The sequence below is a fragment of the Taeniopygia guttata genome, chromosome 4 (assembly GCF_048771995.1).
Source record: "Taeniopygia guttata chromosome 4, bTaeGut7.mat, whole genome shotgun sequence".
In the NCBI taxonomy this organism is placed as follows: domain Eukaryota; kingdom Metazoa; phylum Chordata; class Aves; order Passeriformes; family Estrildidae; genus Taeniopygia; species Taeniopygia guttata.
Window position 1 is genome coordinate 7,373,584 of NC_133028.1, and position 27,755 is coordinate 7,401,338.

A 27,755-nucleotide genomic window follows, 5' to 3' on the forward strand; every position below is an offset into this window, starting at 1 on the left:
CAGGTCATAGCTCAGAGGGGCACTGACAATCACACCTGGTTCTTTCAAGAAGAAACTGCTCACATTTCTAGAGGGTGTACTGGAAAAGGGATCTTAATTTTGCATATCTTTTTGGGAGGCAGAGAAGGGCACTGCTAATGAGATATGGGAGCCCTGCTTCTGCTGAAGTTGTGAAATCGGCCCTGAATATCTGTGTAAAGAAGAAGCTGGTCTAAGGTAGTGAAAATCGGGGCATTAACTTTAGATTAAAATATATATAATCATGCATTTCTCATTTTACACAGATATTTCTGGGCAAAACTGCAGAATAACGCTACAAGAGATCACCTCAAGTGAGGGCAATGCCCTACCTAGTCCTATCAGTGCCTGAGAGAAAGAAAACACAACATATGTAGGTCAAATATTTCCATGATATACCCCCAAAAAGTGCAGTCAGCCAGGGATTTACCAAGCTGGAAGAACACTTTATTTAATAACTGTTCTTGGACTCTTCCTCCTTGAAAATGCCTTTTTGAACTCATTTATAATTTTGGCCTCCACATCATCCCTAGCAATGATTTTTGCAATTCCACCGGGTGAAAAATTAGAGCTTTCATAGAACTTATTTTTAAACCTGATAATTTGACTGGGTGCCCTTGACTTTTTGGGTTGTATTCACCTTCTCCACACTGCTGAGGATTTTATGTGTCTTCATTGCCTTCAGCCACCTCGCTTCCAAGCTGAAGGCTCACAGCCTACACATGAAAGTTATTCCCTTCTTCTCTGTCCTTTTTGCTTTTCTTTGTGCCAGTTCTCCTACACCTTTCTGAACATGAGGATGACTAGGATTACACTTTATATCCAAAATAGAAAAGGACCCATTTGTGTGTTATTATTTTCTCACAGAAAAGTGCATTTTAACAGAAGATAATACAAGATTTGCCAAGATCTCTGAAAAGCCTCATTGATTTTATTGTTTCTTCTCAAAGTAAACCAGTTTTGCAGGACTATTTCCTTAGATCCTATAGACTTGGCTCTTTTTCCAATAAACTTCAAAGCGAAGTTCTCGCTTACTTTAGCAGGCCCTTAGCTTCAGCACTTGAGTTGCATAATTGTTAATCCAAAACATCCTGCCTCGGTGATGCCAAGCACTTTAAAATCAAAATACACCAAAACTTGGAGAGTTGTACGAGTCACCCCAAAAATAGCCATGCTGCCATTTTCCAGCAGATACGATTTAGTGTTGCAGTCAGTTCCTGGTGTGTCTCTGGATAATCCCTTGCTCTGGGAGGTGTGAACACTCTCATCTTGGGCTCTGCAGCAGGCAGCAGAGCTGACTGCAACACAAGCTCTCAGGAAACCAGATTTCTGGAGTCATTGCTGGGGCAGGGTTAGCCAGGAAAGTTATTGCACAGCGGCACAGATTTCACAACATTTCTTCATTCACCACAGCTGAAGATCACTTTTATTGATTCAGTTCATTCACAGCCCACCCTGTTTCTCCTTGTGCTGTTTATTTTGGCTTCAGAGTGCGAGGTGTCACACTCTGCGTGTGACCCATGACCTTGCTACCCCAGTGCTGATCCACCTGCCCTTCCTCCCTGCCTGCATCCTGCTGGGTCACATGGGTTGCTCTGGGCAGAATAATTTGTTGTTTTGGGAGGCACTGAGGAAGGACCAGCCTCCCCAGGAGATGTTCTGAAAGTGTGGACACAGCAACGTCCTTTGCCAAAGACCTTATAGCTGGTGTAGAGTGGTGAAAACGATTCACACAGCAAAAGGTTTGAAGTACCAACAGTTTTCACGTGGCAGAAAGGATGGACTACATTTGTTCTGCCCAGTCCTAGGGACCACGGAGTGAATCCTGGGAGATACTTAGAAGAACCTCACTAAAAAGAATAATAATTAAGAATTAATGACTGGATCTTTACCACCAGCAAGTAGAGTTGCCATGTCCAACACACTTGGCAAAAGGCAACCTTCAATTCATGCAGGATCAGACCTGTTTAATCCATTAATCTTCACAACATGTTGAAGCAGCGGGGTTTTATCATCCTTATTTTACAGACGGGAAGAACTCAGGCAGGAAAGCGGGGTGACTTGTCATTTGCCACAGAGGTTTTCTCCTTTTGTTCCTCTTAGTGGTGCTAAAGATCCCACCTTTTCTAGAATAAAGGACTTAACTGGAAGTCAGCTGAAAGAAGGGTTGAGTTTGGATCAATCCAGGTTCAGAAAAGAGGGATTTGAACCACAGGTTGCCCTGGAATGACTCTCGCTGCACCTCTCACATGACTCTCTTGTGTTCTCACGCTCACACCCTTGTTTCATGTCTTTCAGGCATATTCAACTCTCTCCAAATAATTCCTGGATTAAAAGTGCAGGCTCATGCTCATCCAGTGCCCAGCACCTCCTGTTTCTTCTGCAGGAGAAATGAAGCACAATAAACTGCATAACATGCTGAGCTCAATAAGCTGAGTAACAACTCAGCATTACCCAAAAATAGGCCAGGTGTGAAGAGAACCAGAATTCCCTGAAGCAAAACTGCATGTTCATGCGATGGAACACCTTTCTTCATCACATCCAGTGCTGCAGGGGCTTTTTTTTTTCTTTTCTTAAGAGAACTTTTGTTTTCAGAAAATGATAGAGCATGATCAATAACAGCATTAAGCATGGATCATGGTAACAAGGAACTGGTGGAAGTTTATGGCCACTCAATCCACTTAACTCTGCCAAAGCAATAAGCCACCACTGGGGTCATAAATTGTTGAGCTGAGTCTGCAGTTTTAAAATGTTATCCAAAATCAATTGCCTAGCTCCCCCTCATTAGACCACTTGTTGTCAACAACTTCGTTAAAGAATAAGCCAGTGGTTCACATCTGCTTGGGAGCAGAGTCAGGCTTGAGCTGTTTCCCTGGCTACTCAAGCTGAATCCACGTCTCTTATCATTAATGTGAATGTGGAAAGCAAAAAACCATGCTGGAAATGAAATCAAGCTCTCCTCCCACTGCCCGAAGCACATAAATCTTGTAAGTGAATGGTGCCACAGAATAGGTCTGGGTGACTGCAGCGGGAGTCAGGGATGCACCAGGAATGTGGGGTCAAGCCCTGTGCAGCACTGACCTTTTGCAGGAGGTGTGTGTGTCACTGCAGCCCCCCCAGATCTGCTGCTCAGCGCCCATCCAAAGTCATTAGTTCCATCTCCACACAGCGCTGACGGCCCCTGCAGACCCTCTGCTTTGCTCCGTTGCTATGTCAGCAGCTGTGGGAGGAGCTGGGCTCTTCAGAAGGCCCAGAAGTATGGGAAACTCAGCTGGGGTCAGTGGTCACAGGTCATCAGTGGGGAGATGGCTCCTATCTGAGGTCAGCTCCATCCTTTCTCTCCATGGGTCAGAGACACCGCGTGTAAGGGGGAAGATGAACCTGTGAAATATGGCCCAGGAGAAGAGGAAAAGAATAGCTGGGGTACACCAGCCCTGGGGCAGGGGGTCACTACAAAGCCTGGCTCACACCAGACACTGCCTGGTGTCTTGGGCACATCCCTGGGGTGCCAATGTGCTGCCTTGCCTAGGCACAGCTCTGCACTGCACTTGGCAGAGTAAGGGTGGTGGGGTATTGGGTGCTGCAGTCAGGGTGGGCACTGCAACAGCCTGATGCCAACCCACTTCCCCTTGTTTCTTCCAGTGGCATCGCCAAAAGTCAGGATCTTAGCACAGACTACACTTTAAACATTAAAACTGGCAAATAAGTACGACCAGCAAGGCTGACAGAACTTGTTTTCTTCTCACACCAGTTGTATGCTGCTGACCCTCTGGGGACATCAGCAACGTATCTCCTGGATCTGCAACAGCAACTGCAGCTACATCACGCATTTTGCACTCACTGTTTCATCATTTGACAGCACTGTTGCTCCAGACAAGAGGCTGCTGATTTGCACTTTATGTAGCTGAGCAAAAGATGGTCGATGACCAGGCTGCTGTTTGCAGAAGCACTAGGAGCCCAGCTATGGGATTCACACAGCAGTGGTACTCCTGGACAGCAAGAAATTAGGCTGGGCACAGAAAGAAAACTTATTTAAAGCTGTTCTTGACTATACTCTTCCTAAATTTGTTAATTTTAACTCCTGGTAGCTTTTCCACTGGTGTCCAAGTAGATGGCTCTGGCATTCTGGATTCACCTTTTCTGTGAAGGCAGCTAATCCACAAAGGAACTTAGGAAGAGCTGTTTTTGATGAATACAACACAATGTCACACAAGTGTTTTTACCTGGTTCTTAGCACTATTCTCTACATTTTCAAGACAGGACAAAGTACATCAGTGCCACAGCAGAGCCACCTTACCCAGAGATGGGAAAGCAGGACCAGCAGACCTCACACAGAGATGGGAGAGTATGGACCAGGAGATCTCCAAACAGCTTTTCTCCTTGCTCTCACCACCATGTTACACCTGTAAAATACAAGTGGGCATAAAACCTTCACATTAACGTCATTCAAAGCCCAGCTCTACCCTCACACTGCTCTTTCCTCTGGAGCACATCCCATCCTCCTGTGTACAGTTATTTCTATTTCTTCATCCTGTCCTTTCCAGCAGGCTGTTCTACTTAACACCCCCCCAGCAGAGCATTCCCAGCAGGGCCTCCTGCAGCAACACTGCTTTTAACCTACCATCATAATGACTATAATTTACTGCCATTGTATTTCTACCTCCCCTCAATGTAAAACATTAACCTTGGGCCCACTATTGACTGCAGAAGGCATCTGCTGCAATCATATGGGAAAACTGGGCATTATTTGGCTCTTCAGGAGATGGAGGCATACAGAGGTCCATGCTGTGTTGTTTAGGAGAAGAGCAGAAAATGTCTGTACATGGACAGTTTTAAAATTTAAATTGAGCTTTCATAACTTCTGCTTCCAAAGGCTGGCTCAGGAAAGCACTAAATCTTTTCCACAGCCATAGGAGTCAGAAAGCACAGAAGTTTCTTTGATGATCAACCTTGTTAGCTTGAAGGACCTATTCTTTCAGTGTCCTCATTGTGTGGCAAGAAGAAAGAAAAAATGAGTTCTTGGAAGTAAAAACCCTCCTTCTGTTCAGGTTTGAATAAAGAAAGGGTCACTGCCCCTGAAGGCATGCTTCTCTCTTTTCCCTTTCTTAGACCACATAAATAGAAGAGAAACACCAGTCCATGATGTGAATACATCAGGTTCTGATCATACACCAAGGCTTCTGCAACACATGAAACTCATATTTGCTGTCACATGCACAAGGTGTCATGTACACGTTAATGCTACACAGGATTGAACGGGCAGGTTCTTGTCTTTCCGTGGTGTGTATCTCCCATGGCATAATCCCCAAAAATCACTCTGCCCTTGGAAGTTATCTGAGAAGGTTTTGAACTTTTTTAACCTGCAAATTGAGGGCTAGTGGTAGGATTAGTAGGTACTAAGTAGGAATAAGTACTAGAAATTGGGAATTCTGAAACTCATCTCCTTTTCCTTTGTCTTCAACAACCTTGATAAACCTGCTTTTATCTCACCCTCAACCTCTCCCTGCTTTTATCTCACCCAAACCCACTAGCAAAATCCTTCCCACTAAGTCATCAATGACTTCCAGCCTTCTTTTACTTTTTTGGTATTTTGAAACACCTACTACACATAAAAGCAAGGTAAATCTAATTGGCTTATCCTCCTCTCCTTCCCTGTACAGCTCACAGTGGCAGACTGGAGGCATCCCATAATATCCTCCACATGAATGCATCCAGCAGCTCCTGTGTCGGGACTCCCATCCCTATTAATTGCACCTGGGGGCATTTAAATATCCAGTGATGATCCTGTTTGCAAATTCAAACAGTTTATGGCCAGAGCAGACAAAAATCTCATTGTTCGCCCATATGATATGGGATGCAAATTACTCTACATTTTTGGGGATGGAAGGGACATTAACAATTATTCCAACCTCCCTGCCATGGGCAGGAGCACCTTTCACTGCACCAGGTTTTTAAAAGCCCCACCCAACCTGGCCCTGAACATCTCCAGGGATGAAGCGTCCACAACATCTCAGGGCAGTCTGTGCCTCACCATATTCACAGTAAAGAATTTCTTCCTAGCAGCTAAACTAAATCTGTGTCTACCATTTTTCAATTGAAAGCCATTCCCCCTTGTCCTATCAACACAAAAACTTGTGGAGTCCCTCTTCAGTTCTCTGTAGCCCTTTAGGTACTGGCAGGCTGCTCTAAGGTCTCCCTGAAGCCTCCTCTTCTCTCTTCTTTCTCTCTTCTCTTCTCCAACTCCTTCAGCCTCTTTTCACTGGAGAGGTGCTACAGCCCCCTGAGCATTCTCGTGGCTTCTTCTGGACTCCAGCAGGTCCATGTCCTTCTTATGCTGGGGATCCCAGAGCTGGATGCAGCTCTGCAGCTGGGGTTTCACAAGAGGAGCAGAATCCCCTCCCTGATCTGGTATCTTTCCTTTGTACCCTCTGGTGAATATATTCAGTTTAATCCCAATGTCCCTTGTTTGCTCTTTTTCTCTTCTGTCTCATGTCTTGCCAGCTTTATATCACTGTGAAGCATTTGGGGTTTTTTGCTGGAGAAAAGTGAGGCAAACAGCATTAAATATGTCTGCCTTCTCTAGGTCATCTGTACCACTCCTGTTCCTCATTAGGTAATGGGCTTATGCCTGCTGCTGTCTTTCTCTTACTTTACTGTATTTATAGCACCTTTCTCCTTGTATCCTAACACTCCACATGGTTGTAATTCATTTAGCATGGAAACCTTTGTGCCCTACATGCTTATTTTATTCCTTGATCTCATCCTCAGTAATGTGACCTCATTCTTCTTTTTAAAATGATCCTTCTGGGACTGTCCTATCCTTACCCTACCCTCTGGCTATCCACAGTGGGTAGAGGTGGATTTGTGAGCAACGTCCCCTGGCTCAGATGCTTGCTGCCCATAAGGGCAGCTCCTCGCCCCTGGCCCTACTGAGAAAACCTTGTCAAGATGTGGGATCTCACTCAAACAGCAAGGCTTCATCCAGCACACAGCACTTAAGTTGTTCCAAATCCTTCCAGCACCCACAGGAAGGGGATGTGCCCCATATAGAGGATGAGGGTAGTGATTGTCCCCTACACTCAGTCCTGGTGAATCACACCTTGAATCCAGGACTCAGTTTAAGCCCCTAACAACAAAGAGGTATTGAGGTGCTGGAGTAAGTCCAGAGAAGGGAAGTGGAGCTGGGGAATGGTCTGGAGCACAAATTTTACAAGGAGGGGATGAGTGGACTGGAGGTGTTTAGCCTGGAGAAAAGGAGGCTCAGGAACTTATCACTCTCTACAACTCCCTGAAAGGAGGCTGTAGTGAGGTGGGGCTCAGGCTCTTCTCCCACATAACAAATGACAGGACAAAAGCAAATGTCCTCAGGTTACACCAGGGAAAAATTCGATTGAATATTAGGAAAAAATTCTTCACTGCAAGGGTGGTCAGGTACTGGAAGAGGCTGCCTTGGGCAGCTGTGAAATCACCATCCCTGGAAGTGTTTAAATGTGGGGATGTGGCAGCTCAGGACACGGTTTAGTGTGAACATGGTGGTGCTGGGTTAACAGCTGGACTTGAATTTGTGGTCTTTTCCAACCTTCATGTTTCTATGATTCCATATATCAGGGATATGCCAAAGGAGATCCTCTGTATCCCATGTTGCTGACGTGTTATGACAGCCAAGGGTGGGAAAGGGTGGATCTTGATCCCACCAGCAAAGGACAAGGGAGCATCCAGAGAGAGGTGATCAAGGCATTACAAAAAAGTCTCTGCCCCCATTCAGTGATGAAAAGCCACATTTGCCCTCCAGTTTTCATGGCTGATGGATGCCTTAATGTCAGCTAGATACTTGGCTCTCTTCTGCAGCAGAGATGAGCATTTGCCTGTGCAGATCCTCTGCAGCAAAGTTAAAAGGATGCAGATCTGCCTTGCTCCACTCCTCCTCCCCACTCACACAGGAACCAACACTTCCCAGAGCCACCTCTGTAAAGTCTGCAGGGAGTTAACACAGCGCTGGCAGAAGTGAGGCTGTAAAAAATAATGTTTAAAACGTTAAAATAGATATCTCCTCTGGCAAAATCATCTGACATAGAAAGCCCCATGGTACAGATAAACAGTACTGGGAGCTTTGTATATGTTCAGTCAGTGTGTGCTGCAGAAGGGGGATGTTGGAGCAAGAGAGTCTCACCCATATTTGACTTGCTGAAGACATGAGGGGGTTGTAGGCTTACCTGTTCCCTCCTCAGTGCTCAGCAGCTCCCACACTGAAGTCCCTGCAGCGTTCTGTGTTACCCAGCAGCAGCTGAAATGCCTTAGGGCCCTTTCATGCAACCTCAGCGGGGGTGGCCCTTGGAAACACTGGAAAGGGAATAATTAAAAAACATTAAAAACAAGCAGATAAAGAACTGATCACAGCCCTAGTACAAGCAGGACACTAAAAAAAATCCTAGAGGGATTACAGCCCTCTAGGAAGGACACCAAAGATTTCCTCTGTCCAGTTTGGGTTTGGTGTAAAGTACAGTGACTCTGCTAAGACTCTCTAGGTAGCTTTCCTCCCCAATACAAGGTGTCCAATAATTTTAAAAGTGCTTGTAATTGCATTGATGCACGCTGGCTGTACTGGCCATGCATGTTCTTTGGGAAGTGCCTCCTCAAAACCTTTCCTCTCTGAGATTGCAAGGACTCAGGACTCAGAAGCTGAGGGAAGGGAAAGCTGTTGTGATTTCTGAAACAGGGTGTTCTCTTTCAGGGCACCTGGAGGCAAATAGCTCCAGAGAGCCCTGTGTCTGCCATTAGAGACCACAGTTAATGCAGGGCTGAGAACAGAAATCAACAACACTCATGGACCCCTCTTCCAGCCTTTCCTAGATGACAATCTAATTCAAAAATATTTTAAAGGTGAGTTTTTATAACACTCACTTATCACATATATGGCTGAGTACCGTGGTGTGTTGAAGCACCAGTTTTAATATCACAGCACCACTCTACTGCTGACATGTCCCTAAATAATCTCAAACCTCTCTTTATCCAGAAAAGGTTGGGGTTTTATGCCTTAATTCCTTAAATTCAGATAAACTCCAAGGAGTTTCCCAAAGTCAGCCTTCAGCCTGGGGGGAGACCAGCAGGGCTGGTTATTTTTCAGCCCACAGCTGATCCAGGCCCTGGTTGCTGCCTGTCTCACCCAGTGAGACCTTGGCTGAACCAGCCTGGCCCCACCAGCTACCCTATCAGGCTGTGTGAATGCAATCTAAATTCAGCAAGCAGCCCTAATTAATGTTCCTTATGTTTATTTGACTCACTAAAGATACATATCGACCTCAGTAGTAAATCTCATCGTTGCGTAGGAACTACAGGGATCAGTTCCTTTCCAAATGAATCCTGGATAGAGCCCAAGATATCTAATACTGTGGGGAAAACACATATTGAGTGTCAAATAAAAGCAACAGTGGCTCTGCAACAAATGGCAACTTCCTCTTGGAAGAGTCAAAGATGGCTGTGACTGCTGATGGCTTTAAATGTACTTTCAGATTATTAATAGAGACAATTTAAAATAGTTCCTCTCACTCCAATTCCTGCTTTAACTCATGCCCAACTGCTAAACACACTGTGGCTGCTCCTGCTAATACACTCTCTAACAAATCACAGCCGTGCATAGGTTTCCTTTCAGTATTTCCAATTTACTCTTTAATGGGAGACAAATGTGTCTTATTTGCTGACTGCTTAATGAGTCTGAAAGATTTTCTAGGCAGGCAGTGGGATGGTGCTTCTTAGAGCTCCTTGCAAATTGTTTTACTTGCTTAAATCTGTGGCCATAGGATATTCACTGGCACCTAGATGCTGAACTGGCTGGTGCAACACTAATGTGTAACTCAGTATATTATGTAAATAAATAGAAATTTTGGTAGGACTGTTCCCATTTACATTTGACAACAATCAGAAACTAACATATTGAGCCAACAAGATGTACATTTAAATGGTTGCTTTGCTTGTGTAGTTGTAGGATAGTAATTGCTGTCTGGCTTCCTATTGTAGAAATTCACTGAGTAGCTGATCCTGGCAATTTTAGGTCTGTTGAATTTCATGCTCCTGAGGTTTACTATTGATTACTCAGAGGCACTGTTTGTTTTGGTGGAAAGGAAATATGCCTCTCTGTGCATTTGTACAGGTATTTTGGAATTGGATTTATTTTTGTTATAATTTTTTTCTAAGTGTGACAACTCCACCAGGAAACATTTCCAAGCGCAGACTTCCTGACATAAATATTTGTATTATCACCTGCCTTTCCACCTGCTACCAGCCACTGGGTCAGAGGTGGGAGGCATGGATTAAGGGCTAGGGACAAGGGGAAATGCAGCAGGGAGGGAAGCTGAGCGGGCTGAGCCTGAGGCAAGGGTACCTGGGGTGTGAGAACGGCTGGAGGAGTTGAGGGAGGGCAAGGCATGGAGCCATGAGCAGGGGATTTGTAAAAATATAACATAAAAAATTTATTTGGGGTGGGATGGAAGCAGGCTTTCACTGGTAAATCTGTTGGTGTCCATCTCTCTTCCTTCACAAAGGAAGGGTGGTTTGTGGGTGCTGTGGGTTTTGTGTGGGCTGTGGGTCTGTGGTTGCAATGCCTGCAAAGCAACAAAGAGCCAGATGCGGCGAGTTTGATCAGAGTCAGATGGGGTTTGGGGGAATAAAGCACCCCAAAAGAGGTGGTCATTGGAATAGAAACAAAATGAGAAATTGTACATTGACCCTGAATTCATGTGACCCAAAAAAAAAAGGAATAAATCCCTCATTTTTCCAGCATGAAAACCTACACAGTTTTTAGAGACTAAAAGGCCTTAGATCTTATTGCTTTGTCTTTCTTACTGCTAGTAGGGCATTCAGGCTTAAGAAAACCATTAAGGATATGCTTTTTCAGGGTAACCAAGGCTTTTTGCTGTTCAATAACAGGGGAAAAATGAACTAATATTATTCTGTTGGTTTAACAACTGAGAGAGGGGACTTTGAGGTTTTCCTCTCTTAGAAAAGTTTTACTTTTCAGCTCTCAATGACACCAAAATTACCCATTTACTGCAGAAAAGCGCTGTCAGTGTGTAGCGTGTATTTGAAATACAGAGGCATGCCAGATGAAAACCAGCAGTGTGAAATCAGTGCACCCAGAGAAAAAGGCCAGGATCACATCAGACCCTCTGGGCTGGCTGCTGGCAAGCCTGCAGCGTGTGTGTGCTCTCCCTTCTACTCCCAGTGCCCTTGATTTCTCAGGCTGCTTTGAAAGACAAAAAGAAAGTTGGTAATCATACACCGACAGATGGTTCCTTGGTTAGTTACTCTTTATTTAGATGGAAACAACTGCGATTCATCAGCGCTTTTTTTTGCCTTTTTTTTTTTTTTTTTTATTATAGCTACATCATGGTGAACTTTCAACTCCTAATCTATTTCTAAGAAGTATTGTGTGGCAAGAGTCTATTAATAACAAAACTTGGGCTGACTGGAAATTTCCTTTTCTGTATTCATATTCCAGTTTTTGAGATGCCTTCACCCAATTTTGTTTCACTTTTCAATGAAATAACTCTCCAGAAAGTTTTCCAGTCAATGTCATATTAAAGATATTGCTTACATGCCTATAAATAGAACATAGATATTTATTTCTTATTCTTGGACTTGCTTTCTTTATCTTAATTGTGAATTAATAGCTAATGAACTGCTTGTTTCTTATTTTGATCATGAACAATTTTAATTGATTATTTGGGGAAAATATGCTTATATCACCTTCCTAGGCATATCAGAGTTAAGCTGTATCTGTGAATTGTCCTTTTGAATATTATTTTAGAGAACTCTGTATGCATTTAAAGTTAAGAATGTTCAAAAATAGCGTGTCTAGATGAAAGTCTGAAACAAAAACTTAGAATGATTGACTTAAATTTGAAGAGTGGCTGTCTGCAATAAATGGGAAAAAACTTGTATTACATGCCTGCTCATGTTTAGAAGTTAATTTTCCTTTTGGCCCTTTTGGGTTGATGTAGGATTTTACTGCATGTTTTAGACCCAAGTAAATATGGATTTCTCCAAGATTCACTAATTAAAGGAAAATTCTGTTTAAAAAAATCCAAACAACAAGAGATTCATAATCGTTGGAGGCTTTTGTTTCACTTTTCCTACCATCCATCATTACAAGCTGGAACCAGAATTACTGCAAACAAAGCTGCAGATGAAGTAGTGTCCAAATTTTCTTTTACAGATGTAGGGGAGACTTTCACTGATACATTTTTTCCAGCAGCACAAACTCAAAATATCAAAATTACTCACTTTTTCAGGCGTTAAAATGGGTTGAATTTTAAAAAGAGATTGCTATGTTGATCTTTCAAAAATACATTAAAATAGTTTAGATTTGAAAAACAGAAGGGTACCATCTCTATGCTTAGTTACCATAAAGCACTGAATGCATCTGTGGCTACTCCTTTTTTAAGGAATTCATTCTGAATTTTTTGAGGAGAAAATCTCAGGGTACTCAAATGGTAAATATAATGTCTTTAATAGAATAAGATCCAAATCTGCTCTAAATTATTTTCTATTTGGACCTGATCTACCTCAAAACGAGTCCATAGATGACCAATTTCAGGTCTCTCAGTGCAATGCAAGTTCAACTTGGAAATTTTTCCCTTTTCCATATGCTATTAATACTATAAAATTTTTACCTCAAGGTTTGTTCTTTAACAGGGAAAGTGAAGGGAAGAGCCCCTTTTTCACAGGATATACCCCACTGCTGGCCTTCTAGACAAAAGCTGAGTACACTGACAACCCATGAGGAATGGCAGGCTGTTAGGAGATGGGAGCATTGCCATGAACAACCCCCTTCCTTGCAAATTGCTGTCTTCTTCATCTCCCTTTGGCAAAAAGCTCTCATTGATAAACCTCAGCAGGCAAGTGGGCATTCCCTCTGTTGTTCTATCCTCAGTTCACCTGTCTCAGCTTGAGTTGGCCCAAGTGCTGCTGAAAGGCACTGGGATGATGCCGTGTTTTTGCATGGATAAAGAAGATGCCATGAGAAGATTCATTGGGAGGTCCCTTGGACAAACCTATCCAAAAGCCAGGACCACTCTTTCAAGGATTCATTTTGTGCACATCCTCCTTGCAGGAGAGCTCGAGGCAGCCAGGACTGTTGACCTTCTCCAGCTCCTCATGGTGAGAAATGGTCAGAGACCTGCCCTGCAGGCACCTCCCTTCCCCTGACTCCATGGATCCTCCAGCTGCCCTCCTTCTCCTCCTCTTCCCCTCTTTGGCACTGATCTGAAACCCCCATGGGTCACACAGTGGGCAATGAGATTAAGACTGGGATTTGTAAAGATGATGCCTTTTTAGAGAGCTTAATAGGCCAGATGCTCAGCTGAGGATCAGGCCATCTGTCCATTCAAGCCCTACCTGTACAGCAGGTTATTGCTAAGAAAGAGAAGGTGACAATTTGGGACTGCAGCTCCAAAACCCAGGGACACAGCAGACTTCTGACACAAAAAAATTGGAAGAGAAAATGACAGATGATGTTCCTGGCTGATAGAGGCACTAGTAAGAGGGAGACAAGCCCAACTGCATGCATGGCAAAGGACTTCTTTGTTTTTCCAACAGATATTAAGGAACCTGAGAGTCAGCAAAACCCATAATTATGCTCACTTTAAAATCTTTTGCTCTTCAAGAGTAGAGTGCAGTGAACCCCCCCAGAAATGAGAGTCAGGCCCAGTCTCCAAAGCCAGCTGCTGCTTTAGTGCAGTGATCTGTCTCCACACTCCCTGATAAGCAGTCTATGCCCTGTGACTTATAATAAAAGGGAATGATGGTCCCTACACAAACCCAGAGAAGAGGTATTGATTTGCAAATAGTTTAAAAGAATATTCAAGGGTCATGAGCTGACCCTTTTTCAGCTCTGACATTTTATATCAGGGGGGATCCCATTGAGATGGGAATTCATATCCTAGACATTGTTTTGTCCTGTTTCATAAATAAGTTGAATAGCTTAATTGATTGACACCCACTGCACTTTCCCAGCTTCCTCAGGCTCAAAAGTACACTGCTGTTTTCTGCCATAAATAATATGAACTTTCAATCAGCCTCCAGGCACAAAAAGGAACTGAAAATTCTTCATACAATAGCTGCAATCTGGCATACGAGGCACTGCAGGTCTGAAGGGAGAGCGGTATTTGATGTCACCAGGTACTCATTTTTTTCCTGTGGCACCAATAGCATTTTCTTACCCAAACGACCTAAATCCTAAAGAAGAAGCACCCAGGGGCCCCTGCAAGGAGGAAGACTGTTTTGTCCTGGAGTTTATGTGTGGGTTAAGAACTGGTTTGCAATACTGTGAGCACAACATGGAAACACGTGCTGAACCATCAAGTCCAGTCCCTTGGAAATGCTGGTACAGAATCCCTTCTTCTCTCTTAGATTCTGATTCAACTTCTTCTCAACCTGAGTGACATTATCCTCCCCATTTGTCCTCACTCCTCTGATTATTACAAATCTCCTAATTTTCAATCCATGCTTAAACACATGCTTAGTGTTTAACTGAGATCTATCTGTTCTCATGGCAAGTTTATTTTTTTATTTAAAAAGTTTTTTTCCTCCCTGGATATTTAGACCCTGATGCATTTTGTTTACATTGCTCCTCCTCAGTCTTGGTTGCACTAATGGAAATGAGCTACACACTTTACATATCTTATTTTTAGTACAATTTAATAGCCTTTTCAGCAATTCTGGTGACTTTTGGGGAGCTCTTGGCTAAGATATAGCCAACATTTTCAAAAAACAGATGCAGAAAGAGTGTAAAAGTGTTGAGGACTTCCTCTTGAGGAAGGAAGGTGTGGATGTAAGCACTTACCTTCAGTTGCCCAAGTTGGAAAATGTTAGCTACTGACATCCCTGTGCTTTAAGTTCCTCATCTGCAAAACAGGAAGAACAACACCGACCTCAAAGGGGAGTAATTAAGTTTTCCAAAGTGCTCCAAGATCTTCAAGTGAAAAGTTCCATTCTAAATGTGGAGCTCTTTAGTCTGTTGTTCTTTACTTGTTACTTCTTAAGCAGTGCAAACCCTGGAGTGAGGGCACGGAGCCAGACTAAAGCCAAGGCAACTTCCTCCATTGGGTGCAGTAGGAGCCCTTTAGGCAAAAGGTTTCATAAGGGGTGACAGACATCTGTTGCTAAGACAGAGAAATAAACACTGGGAGAGAAAGAATACTGACTGAAACCATTGCAAGGCCAAGTGAGAAGATCAGTAGTTTTGCTTTAGAAATATCAGCAAACAGTTAAATCTGTTTTTCTTGCTTTGCTTCAGCAGAAATTTCTCCAAGGATGATCACCATACACACCCTCATCTGTAATTAATAAATGCTTGGAAGGACACTTTCCCACTCAACATATGAAATTATAGATGATCCCTTAATTCCCCAGACATTTGCAAGCCTTGTCTTGTCAGAATTGAATTTACTACAGCTGATTACCCTGAGAATGCACTGACCTTCTTAGCTCCTGCTGTGGTCTTTATTTTTTCCATGGCAGATAATATGGAGACCAGAATCTGAGGACTTGGTAGTAGGGATTATGTGATACTAATGAGACAAAGCTTATTGTTGATGTTAACTGTTATTACCACTAAAATAAGTGCACAACTCCAGACAGATGGACTTCACTTTGTTACACCAGGAGGGAGCGAATGCATTTTGACAGTAGCAGCATCTATTTAAAATCTGGACCACATCTGGTGCCTCTCTGAAGCAGACCATATCTGATCAATCAGAATTATGGCTCTTCAGTCTCCAGACGAGTTAGAAGAAATTCATTATCTGTTTTGAAGCTTGCTTCTCTTTCATCTATAAAAAAAAAATAGTCATCGGATCCATTTAGCTACTGAAAGAAAAAAAAAGAAAAAAAGGACAGTAATTAAACTAACTAGCAAGCTCCACATCTGAAGATATGATTACTTCTTTGAAACACAGTTCATGTAGGTACTTGGCTCACACTAGGCTTCAGTCAACAGTTTCTTAGCTGATGAAATAGATAGCATAGGACTTATCTCCATTTCTGGTTAATTCATAAACTCTTGGAAATACCCACATGAATTTCTCCAAACTCTGTCAGTAGTCAATATTTGTCTTTCAGTAACATTTAGCCCCTGAACATGGGGCTTGAAAGTTACCACCTTGAGGACAGCAGTGTCTCCATGGGACATCCTGCTCCCAGAGATGTCACCCCTCTCCTGTGTCCCCCTTCTGGACCAGCAGTTTCAGATGCTGAAAAATGACACTAATGCTGTGAATTCTTCCATGTGTGGTCTGCTGAACCCAAAGAGGTGGTGAGAGCCTGGACTTACCAATAAGCAAAAGCAGAATGCAAAAGGATCCTGTTCTGGATCACTTTAATTTCTTCAGTTTTTTCTGATTTCAGAGTTTCTTCTTGCCTTTGCTCATGAGAACAACCATCACAGCACCTAGAACTCATCTCTGAAGTTATCACTGCTTCCATCCTTGCCATGTTTTAAGAGCCCGGTTCAGAAAGAAGCCTTGTGAAAGCAATTGACTTATATCTCCCTCATTCACAACTTTTCAAACAAAACTTTCATTACAAGATAAAGCATTTTATAGGTGTTATAACTAAAGTTAGTGAGAAGGTGGAGAAACAAAGGTTTCATATGCAAAAGTACAACCTTGGAAGAACAATTTAAAACGCTCATCAACATTTGTGAATTATTTCCCAAAATTCTTTGTCAAACTGTTATTTTTAATTCCTGCTAATGACACCCAGTGAAATTATCTACTTTTTTGAGTGAGTAGAGTCAGTGACTGTAACCTTCCAGAGCAGCATCAGGTGTGCAAAAGAGGACAAGGCTGGCATGAATTTCTTCTGTAGCAGTGATAGCTCAGGAGCAAATGATTTTGACTGCTTGTTGATCACGTCCAGATGGGTAAAGCACAAAATGAGGTTATAATGGCTGCCTGCCTCAATGCTAAACCACCCTCAAAATTAGGTGGGGCAGCTCCAAAGCCATTTATCTACCATGGGTGCAGGACTGTCATGGGAAAATTGACTCAGGATGGTATATATCAAAATCTCCTGCTGGCAGTAGTAACTCCTCTGGAATTTCTACAAATCATGGATGACAATTTTCTAACCAAGAAATAAAAGCTAACAGTAACTAAGGTGGAAATGATTACGTTGGATCCCTGTCTGAGTCAGTTAAAAACACATGGTATTCAACACAACCAGGTTCACAAAGCTGAAATAAGTACAAGCCAGTAGTAAGGAAGAACTGAAGACTAAATATGATGCATGCAATGAATAGTTTAAAATTATTTAGCTAGATGTAAAAATAACAAAATAACAACAACAAAACTAGACTAAAACTGTAGGTAAGGAAGCAAGCAAGTTTCCAAAAATCTAGACTAGAAAAGGATGCAAAATAAGCAATAATAATGGATGGATGTTTATAAGAGAGATGTTGTAAACACTGAAAATACATCCTGGAGCTATACAAAATTAATAAGGAAGAAAAGAGATGCAAGGAAATATGGATGCAAGGAAATATATGGACAAACAAAAAAAAATAGACAGTAAGGAGCAGATGTTTGAGTCCATTGGGTCCAAGAGTAACCCTACTAATACTGAAAGCCCATGAGTAGTAAGAGCACCAGAGTAGTCAGTAATAATGCAAAAAATCAGAAGTGTTTAACAAATGTAATTTTTCTCTTCCCAGGAATAAACCAGGACATGTTCATACCATAAGAAAAGAATGAATATTTCCAATCAGGCCATAATCAAAATGGAAGGAAAACAGTCACTACTAAAGTAACTTTTTAACAACCAGATATGTGGCACCAGGACTACTAAAAGCGCAGGTTAGAAAGTTCCTCTGGATGCTGCTTTTAGTAACTCAGGCCCAGAAGTGGCAGAAACATGAGAGAAAGCAAATACTATTGCAATGTTTGGACAGGGTGAAGGAAATTATCAAATAAGTATAACTCTGTCATCCTGGCACTCACCAGGGGTTGCAATAACAGAACATTTTTACAAGACTTAACTACTAAAGATTTCAAGGAGGTATTCTAAATATTTTGCAATTTATGGAAAACAGAGCTTCTAAAAGTTGCTGTTATAATCACTGCCAAAGACACAGACAGATAAGACCTGTTGATTTCACTTGTTCTCATCTCCAGAAAAGATGGGAAATATTCCACATATTCACCACATCAGAAATATTTGGGGTTTAGAAAAATGTGACACAAAATACAGACTTACTTTCTTTGAAAAATATTTGTTATCAATCTCAGAAGGATGAAGGAGGTCCTAATTAGTGCTTGTACAATTTGACCTAATTTTAAATTTAAAATTACCAGCTGTAATCTGTAAAATTTTTATTTAGTTGTGGTGATGAAGTAATACTTTTTTGTCAGTATCCTGTTTTAAGAATAGTTTAAGGCAGTGCAATCCAAAACACCTGTAGACATCCATAGCTGATACAAATACTCTTCTCTCTATTGTTACATAGGCTTCAGTAATTAGCTTCTGATATAAAGAAATAAAGAATTTGTGAAAGAAGTGGAAGAGAAACAGTCAATTCCTTCTAATTTCCACCCAAGTCAGAAACAGGCATGAAACACGGTCTCCAAAAATAACTAAAATGCTTCCTCTTTTTTTTTTTTTTTCTTCTTTTAAATCTGTCATTTCTTTGCTGAAATAAGGCATATCAATTCCTGGAGGTGAAGAGATAAATTCCCTTTTTGTCCTGAACTTTCTGAAATAATCCCCAGTCCCAGATGGAGGGAGCAATGGCAGCTTACGGAGTTCAGGGAGTTCCGTGGCTTGAGCTGCCGATCGCTTCGTGCCGCGGTTTCTGCCTTCCCCAACAGCCCCTTTGCCATATGGAGATGAAACTCACTTTCGAGCTCTGAACCATCACATCTGCTTTAAAACTGTTTGTGACTTGAGGGCTGGGATTGAGATCCAAGATTAGGACACGGGACCACAGCAAAGTGCTTAAATTTCCATTGTGGTCAGTGGAAATGGAATCAACACAGTCTGAGGGCTATTTTCCTGTAGAAAGCACTCACTCTCATCAGCAGGTTAAATTCCACACAAGTCCCTTTAACATCTAATTTTTTTTTCAGAGAAATTGATCCAATGTTTTGCAGCAGGACAACAAAACTCTCCTTTCCAAGGCAACACTTCAATCTATGTTTCTCTTTAATAAAATTTCTCCGTAGGGCCACAGAGAAGGCATTGCTCTCCGCTTTCTTTTACAGACCCCTCAGCTTTTATAAACTCCTCTGCTTCACAGCTCTGTCCTCTCAAATCTTGATGTCTCAGAGGTGCAGCTACACCAAGCTTTTTGCAAGCACAAGAATTAGTAAAAACAAAATTTTGCATTGATACCAGTCTGCTTTTGGCTCTCTATGAGAATTCATTCCTCCTTAATTCTAGATGTTGACTCCCTTGAAGGAAGGAAAAGTGCATCCTTCTCCCAGATGTTGCATGTGCCATTCCACCTTCAGCTGGGAAATAACAGCATGGGAGCCAGGCTTGCGGGGGTTGCAAATCCCTCGCACCAAGACTGTGCTCCTGGGAGAAATGAAGCACAGCCACCCCTGTCCTGCAGCAGAGAACTTGGAAATGACAACAGCTTTTGCTCAGGCCATAACCTGAGCTATCATAACCTTCAGTGAGAACTCTCCCACTTTCAGGAGCAGGGTGGGGAGGTGCATGAGAGCACCTGAGGGAAGGAGGCACATTTGCACCACATCTCTGATCATCAAGATAAGCTGCCAGGAGACTGTTTATGGGTACTCGGTTATTGCATTATGATTTGCAATATTCCAAATACAGAATAAAAGAAAACCCCAAACTGAGACAGTGCCCCACAGCACCAGCTCTGATGGTAGAAACAGATTTTCCACACCTGCTGACTTCACACCCAAACCCACAGCTGTTTAATAAACAGTAGGAGGAATAAAAAATACCAGCTCTGGAGTTTCATCAACAATTAGAGTAAACTTGTTGTTATATCAACAATCAGCTATTTCTGCTTGATGACTGTCACACACATTCACATGAGAATGTTTCTGAGTTGTTCTTATTTGGGACAAGGGCATGATACAGGTGTAATTTTTAAAGCACTCAGATAACCTGACATGGATTGCTTTAAAAAGACTCTCATGGTGGAACTCAGACACAAAGTTATCCTGCTCATACGTGTGGTATCAGCATATTTTCATCTGATTGAGTTTGAGTTAATTACATTTAGACAAGATTAGGTGATTTTTAAGTGTGCTGACAATCCTTTTGCTTTGCAAGCCATGCCAAATGCCAGTGACTAGCACCTTACAATCCCCTGATCTTCATTCCCAACATTTTTCTTCGAAGTCTTGTATTTCAAATTCTTTAGGTATTCTACAGAGCCCTACCTAATCTTCCCATATAATGTTGTTCACTTACCTTCCACACATGCCAAGCATTACAATGCTTGTTGACTTACTTAGCAATGCAGCCTTGCAAGACCCCAACACACTTGTCATAATGAGGTTTATAATGAAAATATTCCCTGGAAGAAAAAGAAACCCACTTATCTTTCTTTTTTCTTTTGTTTCATTGAAACATTTTAATTTGTTTACTAAAAAATATTAAACACAAAATATTAACAGTTTTTATGGCTTTTACAAGAATGAACATATTCAAGCAAGACACTGAGCTGGAGCAAGAGTGCAACAAAGCATTATAGTTCTAATTCCTAAAACCAAGTAAAAATTCAAAACTGTGGCAGGAGTCAAGGTTCCTTCAGCTGACTATTACAGATTTCAGTAATCTGGGAACTTTAATGACCCTAGCCCAAGCCCTTCAGCTACTAAATCAGTCTAGAAAAGAGAACCCCTTTGCCAGGGTCCCCACTGAAGCACGTCTGCCATCAGCTATGGACACGTCCTGCTGGGTCCCAGCACTGCTGGGATGTGCTCCCATTTCAAAGCCAGCCAAATCCATTTGTGTCACACGCTCTGCCTGCCCAGAACCATCCCCTTTCTGCCCCTGTGCCCATCTGGCAGGGCCCCCAGCCCTTCCTCCAGCCCATGCTCCTGTCACACACACAGATTGCAGCCTGAGCACTGACTTGGCACCTCAAATGCACAGCACCTGTTTTGAAGGTTAACAGATAGTGACAAGTATAATCACAGCTTCTGCTGAAGTCTGAGCCTGCCAGACAGCCAATTATGCTATTATTTTCAATAGTTTTTTCTCCCCACACACATAACCTATCACTTCTTCAAGGCAGTGCCACAGGCAGCTGCAACATGTTCTGTTTTGGAAAGGTGCTCACCTTTCCTTAGACTCCTTCCTGATGGCCAGCAGCCCTCAGTGCCATTCCCCACCATGCCATGGCATTTCTCTGTGATGTTGCTCCTCAAAAGTCACTGTACGAGGATGCTCCAGCAGCTGTTCCCACCTTATGTCCATCAGGTGTGGTCACGTCCAGAGCTCTGTCCTCACTTTTCACCTTTTGGGGCTCTGGGATCCGTGGCCAAGAGCAGTCATGAGCTGCCCCCGTTGTGGTCACGCTGCAGGACTGGGATTGGAGCCGGGGTCACTGCCAGGCCAGGAGGGGGAGGCTCACATATCCTTGTCTAAAGGTTCCCACGACCAGAGAGCTCCTCATAATCTCAGCACAGGGGGCTTTCATTTGTCAGTGAGCGTGCTTTGACAGAGGTCTTCTGCCCAGGCAGGCAGCTGGGCTCATCTCTAGGGAGGAAGGGAGGGAAAGGGACTTAAAAACTGGGAGTGCAGTAACAGCCCCAGCTCTCCCAGCTCCTACAATGCACAGTTCACTGGCATTCAGTTCTGCAGCCTCAGTGAGGACACAATTCCTGGCCATTACAGTGTGAACAAAAACACTATCCTAAATCTTCGTATTTTCAGCATTAGGCTTCCAAAAACTTCAGACCAGAAGCAATTATTCATTTTTCTCCCCCCCCACACACATTTTGACTTCATCTTGGCACAGAAAGGAGAGGCCAAGTGTTCTCCTTCCTTTCCTGGAAGAAGGTCTAAAGATACCAGCAACACATCCAAGGTCCATTTCAAGGTCCATCTCTATTGCAAGCCCTGATGACCTGAACTGAGCAGCACAGACACAAGTGAGGATTCTTTCTTCAGGGTGCTTAACACACTCTGCAATTGAACACTGGGGCAGAAAACAAACACTGGGCATGGTGGATGTAGCTTGGAAGGACAAGGGATGAAAACCAGGTTGTTACTTCAGAAAACAGGGGCACACAACTTTCTGAAAAGACCTTTATTTTTCCAATTAAACTGAAAAAGGAAGGAAGCTTTAAATACTCATTTGAGGGGTCATTAATTCTGTCACCAAAAATAAAACAAATATAGCAGCATGGAAAACAGCCATGATGAGATGACAGTCTGCAGCTCTCGTCTCCAGTGAAATCCATTGCTCGTTTCCACTGGAGCTGATGTGCTTTCTGTAGGACTACACAAAATGGATAGCCCTGTCCCCATCCCATGAGTGGGGACAACAGCCATGTTTAGAAGGTTTGCAGATGGTGACAGGGACAGCACTGGCATTTTTGTTGTGGAAAGCCAGAGACTCAGGATGTAGCTAGAAAAAAAAATTTCCTTACTGGTGCTTAGGATGTGCCAGCACAGGAAAAGTCAGAGGACTATTTCCTTTGGGATGGGAAGGATGGATAGGGAATAAGTTTTTTCTCTTTGCTTGCTTCCCTTCTACCTGGCATGCAGATGAACATGGCATTCTCCTAGTTTATGGGAAGGTAATGTTTCCCCTGTAACTTTCTGACAAAATACCAGTTTGGGGGAATCCACAATTTCCCTGCAGACAGGAAGCTGATGGCAGCACAGTTTCAAATTCCCCCCCTTACTTGCTCTGAGCTAAGAAAGTTCACAGACCTGAACAGAGCGGGTGGTCATGGGGGACCTGGAGTCATCAGATGCCAAAATTTCATGCCAGCTCTTCCTGACCTAAGGTTGCACTGCGGATACTTGGAGGCATCATATCCCAGAAGACAAACAGAGGGGCTTGGCATGGGACGTGGAGCTGAGGAGATAAACAGCTGTCAGCAACAAGCCCAGATCCCACCTGCCCTGTGCAGTGAGAGGACTGGGAGAGAGCAAGGAGAACAGGAAGCTGGGATCAGCTCCCATGCATTCCAGAGTGGCCTCATGATGCAGTTGGCTTCAAGAGATGGGAGATGGACCTGTCTTACCTGGTGGATCTCTCACCTGGACCACAGAGTGGGAGGGGAATCATTGAACATACCCAAAATTGCAGATGGTGGTTGCTTGACAGGGAGGTTCTCAGCAGTTCATCATCCACCTGCTTCTGGTGTGGGACTTTCATCCCTCCACGTGCTAAATGTTGGCCACTATTGTGGATGCTAAGAAACAGAATAGCTCAGCAAAACAGTCTGCAGGAGGGAAGAGGTTATTTAAAGGGTGTTTGCCCAGGCTCTGCACCAGCAATGCTGTGTTTGGAGGCTGACAACCCTACTGGGGGGAGAAGTACGAGGTGAGGAGTTAAGTGCCAAGTTCTCATCAGCCTTTTCCAACCACAACACTGCAGCTAAATTTAAACAAAATCTGTTCCCGTCCATTCTGCCTGCCGTGCTCTTCCCTGTCACACACACAGTGACCTGAATTTGATACACCCCCCCAGGCACTTATTTATTTATTTTCAACCTGTTCACCTGGTGACCACCCATCCCTCCAGAACACCCCCATGACCTTTGGAGCAGACAGTATTCCAGGGGCACCCAACCACCACTGCCTGGGAAAGGACAGAAAAATGCAAAAAATTTGCTGATGAGGTGCACTCACAGTCTCCAGAAATTGTTAAGGACCTGCAGGTTGTCCAGCTCTCTGGTACCTTGGGCAACCATGGGGTACATTCTCCACTAAATGTAAGGCTTGCAAAATCCAAACAACTTAAACCTAAGCTGTTCCCAAAGAGAGGATAACTTCACAAACGTTATTTTTTTTCTGAGTCCAGATGTCTTTGGCAGATGCTTTTCCTTTTTCTGAGAGACAGAGGAAATGTCTGCTCAGACCTCCTGTGTCCTCAGCTGCAGGACAGGTCAGTGAAGAGCAATGAAACAACCCATCAGCTGAGCTCATGCTATTAAATTCAAACCAGCAATGCCACACAAGTTTTCCCCGTATCATATAATCAAATAAAACTGAAATTTCCATTCCTCTTCCTTCTTGCACTAATGCCACTGGAATGCCGTGTAGGATAACACCAGAAAAGTTGCTGCTGCAAAGTAAGTAAGTGTATCGTTTGCACACTCTATGGGTTTGGGGTTATGACCCATTTAATACATTTCTTTTGTCATGTATCAGAGGCAGAAGTTTTGAGAAAAAATCTGTTTACATACTGCTTATAACTAACAATGTTAAGTAATATATTGTGTGGTATATTGTATGCTAGAAAAGCCCAAAACAGGAAGAACACCATTAACAAAAACACTGGACATGTCCTCAGCAGAAGGAAGAGACGAAACACACCCATATTCCACAATGGTATCCAAAATTTTCCCATTTGGCAAAGACAAAATATTATCCTGAACAGAGCACTCTTGAATTAAATCCAAGATGGGTGGGTGGGAAAATGCCAGACCCTTTTATTTTAGGAAAGGAAAGGAAAGGAAAGGAAAGGAAAGGAAAGGAAAGGAAAGGAAAGGAAAGGAAAGGAAAGGAAAGGAAAGGAAAGGAAAGGAAAGGAAAAAGGAAAGGAAAGGAAAGGAAAGGAAAGGAAAGGAAAGGAAAGGAAAGGAAAGGAAAGGAAAGGAAAGGAAAGGAAAGGAAAGGAAAAAGGAAAGGAAAGGAAAGGAAAGGAAAGGAAAGGAAAGGAAAGGAAAGGAAAGGAAAGGAAAGGAAAGGAAAGGAAAGGAAAGGAAAGGAAAGGAAAGGAAAGGAAAGGAAAGGAAAGGAAAGGAAAGGAAAGGAAAGGAAAGGAAAGGAAAGGAAAGGAAAGGAAAGGAAAGGAAAGGAAAGGAAAGGAAAGGAAAGGAAGAGACCTAGGTTATGAGTTGGGTTTCTCAGTGTGTAATTAATTAAAGTAATACAGAAGAACATCAAAGAACTTGTTTGTTTTGCCATGGTCAGTTATGACCTTACATGGGACCTGTGACCAAACTACCAGGACTTTCTTGTGTCTGGTTCCATGGTGCTGGGATTTGTTTTTTATTAAGAACTCTGCACAGTCTGCACATGCTCTCCAAACAAAACCAAGGCTGTGAGCACTCAGTGCCACTGAGCACAATCCCCTGGATGTGCCCAACAGCTCCCAAACACAGACTTGGCCCAATCCCTTCCCCAAAGACAACATAAGGACTCATCTGTTTCAGCTGGTTACATTTAAAAATAAAGAGGATATTTGCTTTTCCGTAAGTTTCCTTTGCAGTCTATGTAGTCTCATAAACAACAATGGTGGGCTCTGGAAGGATTTTAAAAAATCTCCTCCTGCTTTGAAAGTCAAAAGTGAGACTCTTTGGCACTACACAGGCAAATGTGGACCCAACCTCTTCTGCATTTCTGCTTAGCTGAAACTAATCAGCTAAATAATTACTGATTAATGCTGGTTAATGCTGAACCAATCTGTGTCAACCTACCAGTGATCTACAGAAGCTACACAAGACACATGACCAAAGCCTTCACCCTGGAATAATCTGGAAGAAGGCTCATATTTCTGATTCAATATCTGGTTTTGCCACAGAGGATAAATTATTTCTGCAATACAGACTTGGAGACAGCTCTGCTGATGATAACTTGTCAACAGGGTAGCAGAAAGGCAAAGGCATTAGCCTTTCAGTCCCTGTGTATGGAAATGTGGGTGGATTTCTGGGCTGCTGCTCAAGCCCAAATACCAGCTCTGCACTGTGTTTGGAGCACCAGATAAAGAAAGCCACCTACATCACTTATGAATAACCAAAAATGTTGGACAACGGGGAGCACCTCCTTAGGCCTTCAGGAAATGGCCATAGCTGATCCCTGACACGTGGCTTAGAGCACTCCCACACCACTGAGTCATTCCCCACCATCAGGAAAGCAGAATCCGTCCCTGGTGACTTGTCAGGAGGAGGTGACTCCAGCATGAGAGGCAGCAGAGGGAAAGCATCCACTTCCTTGGCTCATCCCTGTGTAGCACTTTGCATCACAGAGCAACATTGTGGGAGACACCAACCCTGTTCTGAAGTGGAGCATCTCCCCCAGTGCCCAGCCATGGCCCTGAAGTGCCAGGCCTGCCCACAAGGACACCTCATATACATTTATTTTAAATATAGAGGTGATCCACACCCTTGCCACCATGCAGCTTAGTGATGCTTAGCCAATTAGATTGATCTGAGAGTCCTAAGTGGGATATAGTCAGCATTTAAGTAGATCATGGACAAAAATAGAAAATCAGAAGGACCTAGGAGCTATTTTTGGTCTAGCCTTTGACTGTAAATGGTATGGCTGATAGCTGAGATGACTGGCTACATTACAAGTAAAAGACCCATCTAGAGTAAACAGATGAACTGACTCAAGTAGACCAGCTTCTGTTTTACATTTTTAAAAGCCTTTTCCTATGAGAAGTACTCTTAACAAGGTCTGCAATGCCTTATCCCAAGGTCCCTTACAAGTGAAACAATTAACCCCTACTCTCACCAAATACCTTCTCTTTTACAAGTGTATCCAGTTATTGATGTACACAACCATTTTTAGATTATACCTTTTCATTCAGAACAACAATATCCATATATGAAAATACAACTCAGATCTTCTAGTGCTATCATAAAATTTAGTTTCTAGTAGATAAGATTGCTGCACTAAACCATGTTAGGGAATGAAATATCCAGCCTCTGATCTTTGACTGCTTTAATATTGGCTACCCACTGTAGCATTTGAGAAATGTTAATGGTCTCTTTTTTTGAACAGCCAACACCTGTGAGAGGGAGGGAAGTGGTATTATCTCTGTTTTACAGAGGATCACTATTAGCAGAAACAAGCAAAGGTCAAGGTTATCTGCAATGTCTACAGCCCAGCCACAAGTAGTTCTTCTGGGTTCTATGGAGGATATTAAAAAGGTAAGAAAGTTGGTCAAAATATTTCTTGGAAACCAAACTTACCCTGGCAATAGAAGAATGCTTAATCCAGAAAAAAATAAAACAAAAACCAGCAAACAAAAAGAAACCACCAACACAAATCCCAGAGGGTGGATGCCAAATTAAAGCACTGAAATAGAGAGTATCTTTCCCAGCTGTGAGGATAACCTTACCATGATCTCCCAAAAATTGGGTCCTTCAGTCCTTCATTTAAGAGTTTTAACAAAAGCTCATTTGGGAACTCTGAGCTTGATACAAAATGATGTTGTATGGTTGAACCATGGGGGGAGGTCAGACTGAAAGAACATCACAGTCCCTTCCAGCCTGAAAGTCTATGACAGATCAGTGTCTGTCATGTGGATATTCTTGCTCCAAGCAGATGTTGAATTATTTCAGCATTTAAGTGTTTTGCTCCTGGCTCTGATAGGATTCTGTGCTCCTACATGCTGCTTTCCAGCTCTTTATCTTCAGGAGAATGCCCTGCTGGTAGGGGCTGACATGAGCTTTGTCTTCCAGACACCATCTTATTATAAAAAGTACCAGATCCAGAAATGGACTGACAATCCAAGATAAGAGAGTGGCAACATATCAATTTACAGCCTCTTGCTCAAGACAGGCACATCCCAG

The 27,755-nt window shown here is 42.9% G+C and overlaps 1 long non-coding RNA gene across 1 annotated transcript; it reads right to left on the bottom strand.

Moving 5' to 3' along the window:
• Nucleotides 1-443: 443 nt before the first annotated feature.
• Nucleotides 444-22,037, bottom strand: LOC115494888 (uncharacterized). Its single transcript, XR_012055508.1, has 6 exons — nt 21,335-22,037; nt 20,461-20,566; nt 15,494-15,882; nt 14,858-14,918; nt 8,232-8,358; nt 444-4,421 (listed from the first exon to the last, which is right to left on the bottom strand). It is a non-coding gene; the product is annotated as an uncharacterized lncRNA (long non-coding RNA).
• Nucleotides 22,038-27,755: the final 5,718 nt, after the last annotated feature.